The 8,392-nt window shown below is 45.4% G+C and overlaps 1 pseudogene; it reads right to left on the bottom strand.

The window, feature by feature from the left end:
- Positions 1–2,604: 2,604 nt before the first annotated feature.
- LOC123105036 (disease resistance protein RGA5-like) lies at positions 2,605–6,242 on the bottom strand (annotated as a pseudogene).
- Between the last annotated feature and the right edge of the window lie 2,150 nt (positions 6,243–8,392).

The following is an 8,392-nucleotide window of genomic DNA, read 5'->3' as shown; positions in this document are numbered from 1 at the left end:
ATGTAGTGATTGGTTGTGACATGCTCAAAAAGCACAGCCCCATTTCAATGGATTTTGAACAAAGAACTGTCACATTTACCAAAGATAAAGCTACTCAAGTTACATTTCCTGATTGCACAAGTACTGAACCAGCAAAAGTGATTACTGCTGAAAGCATGGACAAACTGTTGGACAGTGGAGCAGTAGGCTTTGCTATGAGCTTACATTTCATGACCACTGGTCACCTTCCACCAGTACAGGATCAAAACACTCCTGAAGATATCGTCAAAGTATTGGAACAATACAAGGAACAATTTCAGGAACCTACTGAGCTACCACCCCAGAGGGAATGTGACCATGCCATCCCTCTTCAAGAAAACTCTACACCACCAAATGTAAGACCATATAGAGTCCCACATTTACAGAAGAATGAGATGGAACAACAAATCAAAATCCTCCTGGCTAGAAACATCATACAACATAGCATGAGTCCATATGCATCTCCTGCTATTTTAGTCAGAAAGAAAGGAGGCACATGGAGACTGTGTATAGATTACAGGAAACTGAATGCACAGACAGTCAAGAATAAATTTCCTATACCAATGATTGAGGATTTATTAGATGAACTCCATGGGGCAGCAATATTCAGTAAGTTAGGATACCACTAGATCAGAATGAAACCTGAAGATATACACAAAACTGCATTCAGAACATATTCAGGCCACTTTGAGTTTTTGGTCATGCCCTTTGGTCTCACTAATGCCCCTGCAACCTTCCAGGCACTCATGAACAGAATATTTGCACCTTATTTGAGAAAGTTTGTCTTGGTCTTCTTTGATGACATCCTAATCTTCAGCAAAACACAAGAAGAGCACAAGGAACACTTAAAACTAGTGCTGGATATTTTAAAGAAGCACAATCTCTTCCTCAATAGGTCCAAGTGCATATTTGGGACAGATAATGTTGAATATCTAGGCCATGTGATATCTGCACAAGGTGTTGCAACTGATCCTGAGAAAATAACTGCAGTAAAGCAATGGCCCATTCCAACAAATACGACAGAGTTAAGGAGTTTCTTAGGGTTGGCAGGGTACTATAGGAGATTCATCAAAGATTATGAATTCATTTGCAGACCACTACATGACTTGCTGAAGAAAGATGCGTTTCTCTGGACAGAAACACAAACTAAAGCATTTCAGAAATTACAAGAAAGTCTAACAAATGTACCAGTGCTAGCTCTTCCAGACTTTTCTATCCCATTTGTCCTGGAGTGTGATGCTTCTGGGGCTGGAGTGGGAGCTGTTCTCATGCAAAACAACAAACCTATTGCCTATTACAGTAAGTCATTGGGTCCTAAAGCAGCTGCAATGTCAACCTATGAAAAGGAAGCAATAGCAATTTTGGAATCCTTAAGAAAGTGGAGACATTATTTTCTAGGATCCTCACTAACTATCAAGACTGACCACCATAGTTTGAAGTTCATCACAGAGCAGAGAATTTCAGAGGGCATTCAACACAAGCTTATGCTCAAACTGTTGGAATTTAATTATGTCATTGAGTATAAAAAGGGCAAAGAAAATAAAGTTGCTGATGCCCTTTCCAGGAAACCAAATCTGTTGGCAATCTCTATGGCAGTGCCCAGCTGGACTGATAACATAGAACAGTCCTATGAGCATGGTGATACATGTAAAAATCTCATTGCAAGAATTACTGCAGGAGCAACAGACCTCCCTTCATATTCTTATACTGCTGGTATACTCAGATACAAGGGCAGGATTTATGTGGGTAATGATGAGGATTTCCAACAACAGTTGCTTTCCACCTTCCACTCTTCTCCTACTGGGGGCCACTCTGGAATTAGAGCAACCTACCACAGAATCCACAGAATTTTTCACTGGCCTAAACTCAAAGCTATGGTGGAAACTTTTGTGCAACAGTGCCCAGTTGCTTTCCACAGAATCCACAGAATTTTTTATGCGTAAACGGAAACAAAAATTGAACGATATTTTCCGGTGGAACAGACATGGAAACGGAACTTTCCGTTTTCGTAAATATCGAATATCCGTTTCTACTATAGGTAGCCCAACTACCAAATAACACACGATGAAACAATGGGTAGAATGAGTAGAATTGATAATTTGAGGACCAACTTTTACTACCACACATGTACTCAACTAAACCATATACGGAATTGTCATATACTACTACAATACTATCCTATGTTGCTAACATAACCATATTATTTTGTAGTCATGTTAACAATTCCATAAATATATTTGTTCGTTGTTTATATTTCTCTATGATTGAAGGAGGTTTTAAGTTCTGGTCAACAAACCATTTTGTTTCCGTGTCCGCTCTGTATTTGCTCTGTGTCTGTTTCCGCTAGTATTTGTTTCCGTATTCGTTTCTGGTGTTTTTGTATTCGTTTTCGCTTTTGCAAAAAAATATGAAAACAAATATGGTAGCACCCAATTCCGTCCGTTTCCGCGCTGTTTTCATCCCTAGGCGGGAGACGCCGAAGGATCTCGGCGAGCACGTCCGTGGCGAACGGATCCATGGCAGCAACCACACACGGGCGCGTCGTGTCGGCTCGGCTCGGGTGGTTGCCAGTTATTACCGTATACGAGACTATGACGGCGCGCGTTGCCACGCCCGTTTATTTTTGCTATACAATGATAGGAATTAACTTGATTGCTGACATCATGAACTATTTACATTTAGTAATAATAAAAGTAGCAATACCTCATGTCATTCTTTCATTACTCCATAGAGAGATAACCTGGGATGGTTGGTATGGAGATTTGCTTCCTTCCTTATGACAGCTGCAGCAGCCTCAACTTCAGAAGATGTGGCATCCCGGTTCTGAAACGTAACTTGCACATCTTTCAGATATGGGAGGTGCTCAATACCTAAGTAGAACCCATAGGCCTTTGCCATTGATACAGACAACCCCAGCTCAAGCTTCTCAAGCTTTGGCAATGCCCCTTCCTAACAGAAGGGTCCCTGCACCTTCACCAAAAGGTTCATACACGAGCTCCTTCAAACATGAGAATCCTCTGCCTTGCAAAACTAGCACGTCTTTATGGACCTTGTCGGTATAAAGTTTCAGACAAAGTAATACATGCAGCTCTCCAAGTATGCCAAGAACCTCCTCTGTTATTACACTTAAATTAATGTTCAGGCATGCAAGACTGGTGAGCGCTGGAGTAATCCACTTTGGCAGTTTTGATAAACAGTACAGGGTGTCCATCTCAAATCTTTTGAGGCAAGCTGGAAGAGGAGCCCAACAATCTAGTAACTCGAATAGAGATGAATTACCACCACCTATCCACATGGACTGGAGTTTGTAGCTGCCAAGCTTGCATAGTGCAGTGAGTAACATCTCGGAACTACTCTTGTAGTTTGGAGATTCTTCACTGGTACGCCAGCACAGTAGATGGAGTACCTTCAAATTTATCAGGCTCCCTAGCTCCTTCACTGCATCTGCTGAACTGATGGTAATATTAAAGCCTGAGATTTCCCTTAAGTTTGTCATATTCCCAATCCCGGTTGGTATCTTACTCACAGTTGAGCCACTGAATAGATGTTGTAGTTTTGTGAGCTGAACAATTCTGGCAGGAAAGTCTCTGATTTCTGTATCCCTTAAATCCAGCGTCTCTAGATCAAGCAGCATCACAACTCCAGATGGTAGCTCCGATATGTCCGTTCCATTAAAACTTAGGTACTTTAGCTGGAACAGGTTTTCCATACCATCCATATCATATTGTGCCACGCCCCGGCAACCTTGAAAATCTAGTACACGTAATGTTTCAAACTTAGTAAGACTGGGCAAGTGTTTCATGCGATCTGATGATGTTATTATAAGAGATCGGACATGGCTTAGATCTTTCTTTGCCAATACAGATGCAAGCTCCTGGTCAATATCCTGGATCGATAAACGTCGAATAGAACACTGAGAATTTCCCCAAACAGTTTGACTGCCGTTCACCACCGTGATGAAATTTTCTTCAATCGATTTCGAAATGATAAGTTCGAGCATCATGTCATGAACTCGACAGGCCCGCACCTTTCCATCATAACGAATGTCCACTGGTTGGACCAGGCTTTTATTGATAAGCTCGTAAAAATAACTTTCTGCAACCTCTTGACAGCTCCTCCCACGCTGTTCAGAAATAAAGCCTTCCGCAATCCATTGCCTCACCAACCTTTCTCTGTCAATCACATAATCCTCGGGGAAATTACTTAAGTGCAACAAGACAGTCTTGAGGTTTGGTGGAAGATCATTATAGCTCAATGACAGTATGTTTTTCATTCCCTCTAGACTTTGGTTTCCGTTCAAGTCAGAACCAATTGATCTTTTTACCTTCTCCCACTCTTCTTTGACACGTGGTCTGTTAGCTAATAAACCAGTTATACTGATAATTGCCAATGGTAGGCCTCCACACTTTTTCAAGATAGTATTTGAAACTTCAATAAGCATATCAGGGCAGCGGTCATCTGGACCAAAGATTCTGTTAAAAAATAGTCTTTCAGAGTGGATGTCGCTTAGAGGTGTCATTTCATAGATCCGGTCAGCACGATTTGGACAACAAGATCTTGCTACTTCTAATATGCGTGTTGTAGTTATAATTCTGCTTGAAGAATCATTCTCTGGAAAAGCACAGTTGATTGCTTTCCATGCTAATGTAGACCATATATCATCAATGATGACAAGATACCTAATACAGGGGAGTAGGAGTATAAATCAATTAGGATATAGATATAATTGCACTAAAAAAGAAAAACAATCGTAAAATTCCTATCGGCCTATAAACCATGCAATGGCAAGCACAACTAGAGATGCAATGGTGTTTGTACTGTGCACATCAAAATTACATCCTCGAAACAATTAACAAGAATACTGATATTTGCACATGACGCATATTTCATAGAAAATAATTAGCAATACCATATATTACCTTTTATCTTGTAATAGTTCTCTTAGCTTTCCAATGGATTTCTGTTCATCCCAACTCTCCAAATCCTTTGTGAATTCAGCATTGCAAGACATATATGAGATTAAATCCTTGATGATTTTCTTTGTATCTGGCTTTTGGGAGACCGACACAAGAGCATGACAATCAAAATGCCCTTGAATCTTGCGATAGACTTCATTCGCCAATGTTGTCTTTCCCAATCCACCGAACCCAACAATAGACAGTACCCTGCGACGTTGCTTGTTCTCTTCTTCCATCATCCACTTGGCAAGGTCGTCCCTTGGACCATCAATTCCGACAAGGTGTGCCTCCTCAGCAAAAAGAGCGGCCAACCGGGGATCCACGGTCGCATGGCCCGTGGTGCTAGAAGCAACATCATCCAGCTTGTAGCTAGTCTTCAGCTCTTTGACTTGCTTGATACGAAGCTTCAGGTCGTCGATTTGGCTGGCGATCCCATGCCGAGCTCCAAGGGTTTTGAGACGGCGAGCCATCTTGCGGAAGATCTCCTTGAAGCCGCCGTCATCACCCCCACCATCGCCGAGCTGGTGGATGAACTTGTCAAAACAATCCTTGGTATCGTAGGACAGCTCCCTGACCAGCGAAACCCATATCTTCACCTGCTCATCGGGATTCTCTAGCCTGGTGTACTTCGTCAGAGCACCATGCATGCCGGCAAGCTCAGCCTTGAGGGACCAGATCTCGCGGCGGACCATTTTGAGGCGTCCGCACTCATTGGCGAGCAAATTAGCGAGCTTCGCTAGCAGAGGACCCAAAGCACCCAGTGCGGCGGTCACCACAGGCGCCATCATAGTCCCCTGCTTCAGCTCCCGGCCTGACTGGTTCACCACGCTCCGTCTTTGCGGAGAAGCTTGGGCTGCCAGTACTCAAACATCAATAGCTCGAACGAGAACAAGAACGAAACAACTGCAGCAGGGATCGAGCAAAGCATCAGCAAATCGAGCAAAACATGAAGCAGAACGAATGAAGCAAACCATGAGCAGCACAGAACTCATACCCGTCGGAATCTCCGTGTAACGCCGGCGCACCGCGAGCCCAGCGCAGCCTCGGTTTGGCGCGTCAACGAGATCCGCGAGCAGCCAGGGGAACGAGAGCCGCCGCCGCCGCCGCCATGGAGTGGAGCCTGGAGTGTGGAAACCTAGCTACTGGAGTGGGGGTGGGATCTCGCGATGGATGTAGTGGACTGCCATGGGCTATGGATTAGCCCATCGCTGTAGAACCGAGCGAGTTTCCGGGTGACTGCGGAACTGTAGACACTCTCCGTATCTCTTGCGAATTTGCGGCGGCGGCGGCCGCCGCCGAACCCCACGGGGCGTGGTGCTGCAGCGGATTTAGGGGCGTGAAGGTGAGGGAAGCAGGCGCGGTAGTTCATGCCGACAAGGGGAAGCGGGGGATCTGGAGAGCTGCCGGTCGAGGTGGTGTACGTGCTGGGCTCCGGCCGGCCGCGCGTGCGTTGATTGTTGTTGCTCTGGTCGGTTGCGCCATGTCCTGTTCCTTTCGTTGATTTTTTCTACTCAAATCTGATGTTATCACAACAGCATATATCCTCTTTCCATCCCTTCAAGCAAACACAACAATGGCTATCTTCAACCACCTGACTTTCTATCTAACCAAATAAAAAAAGTGGCTATCCCTAACCAGGTGGATGGGGATACCCATAACCATCTTAGCCCATCCCCTGAACCAAACACGCCCTCAATGATTGATGCGGCTCTGTTCATCTTTCTCAACTCGCGAATGATAAGGAAGCAGTACGCTGCGGACGGGGGCCGTCACGGAAGGGGGTGGCGAAATCGCCAGGCGGAGGAAAGAGCGGCCGCGGACCGACAGCTTCATCTCCGGCCACTCTCTCGGCCGCCGGCGACGACGAATGCAGCGACAGAGGATCTGTCAGGACCCTGCTTACCTGCAACTCCTAACTGACGAACAGAGCAATCACTCTGAAGAATTCGACAGCGACAATGAAGCGGTACTCACTTGGGAATGGACGGCTGAGATGGCACCGATGGAAATCAATGGACGACAGGCGTAACGGACACTGTTTCTCTTCACGCCGTTGCCGCCACCCTCCTGAAGGCTACAGTAACGGAGTGCGCCCGCAACGGCGTCGCCACCAACCTGCCAGCTATTTAGCCCCTCGAGACAAGTCTGGAATCATCTTTCCCCTTCTCCAAGTTGTAATAGCTAGCTAGACTAAGAACCCTAGACTACTTGGTAGAAATTCGGGGCAGATCCTCGATCTGAACCTTGTATCTGTAATTTTGTTACTGAAGTTTATCAAATCGGGGCTAGTTCGAGTATTCGGTGCGTCGATCGCGTAATTTGTTCTTGTCAATTGGTATCAGACGCCAGTCGTTCCTCGAAGGAGGATCGATCGAAGCAGGCTGTGGTTGGGTTTAGGCTTGGTAAAATCCCACAGCAGGCTGTCGATCGCGGCGGCGGAGGTCGTAGGTGATGAATTTTGGCGGCGGAAGGGCGAGGTCACGGGCCAGGGTTGCAGACGAGTTCTGTGGTAAAATTCCGGAGCCAGTGATCACCATGCCTACCAGGACGAAGCACATGGATGAGATTTCGGAGGAACTCGAAGCTCTCCAGAGCGAGGTCGCGGCGCTCGGCCTGAAACAGGACAAGATCCAGGATCAGATGGATCTGTTCAACAATTGCCTGCAGACGGTTGATTCCTTAGAGAAACAATTGGGCAAGGTGGAACTCCTGGTTGAAAACAATTCCAAGGTTCAACAGGAGACTTTCACTATCCTGAGAGAAATGCAGTCTGAAAATCCCAGCCCACCCTCCCCTGCTCCTCAAGCAGAGCAGACAGTGGCAATGCCACAACGGCAAAATCAGCAGGCACAACCAGAGTTTCGAGAGAGAGAGTTGGCAAATCAAGGAACAACAATAGTACAGCAGCGAGTGCAGCAATTCCAGGAACAATCTTCTGGCACTGCTCGAAACGAGGGACAACAAGCACCACTATTCGGGCAAACGACAGCACAGTATCAATCTGACAGAGGTATGCAGTTCATGAAATCAATCTCCAAAGGACCTAAACTGGACTTCCCTAACTTTAGTGGTGAAAATCCATTGGGTTGGATAAGGCAAGTTAACAAGTACTTCCAGTTAGCACAAACTCCTGATGAATGCAAGGTGGATCTAGCACTGACTTATATTGTGGGTCGAGCTGATAATTGGGTGAGAAGTGCCCAAATGGATAACAAAACACTGTCATGGCAAGAATTCTGCAGAGCACTGTGTGACAGATTTGCATATTCTAGTATTGATGAAGTACTGGAAAAATTCCACAATCTGAAGCAGAATACCCTGTCAGTAGCTGCTTACACTGACAAATTTGAGGAAATTATGGCAGTTGTCAGAAATGAGCACCCTTATTTGCAGGAAAATTACTACATAGTCAGTTT

This window comes from Triticum aestivum, chromosome 1B, assembly GCF_018294505.1.
Source record: "Triticum aestivum cultivar Chinese Spring chromosome 1B, IWGSC CS RefSeq v2.1, whole genome shotgun sequence".
Lineage (NCBI taxonomy): Eukaryota > Viridiplantae > Streptophyta > Magnoliopsida > Poales > Poaceae > Triticum > Triticum aestivum.
This window is presented reverse-complemented; position numbering and strand designations above follow the sequence as displayed.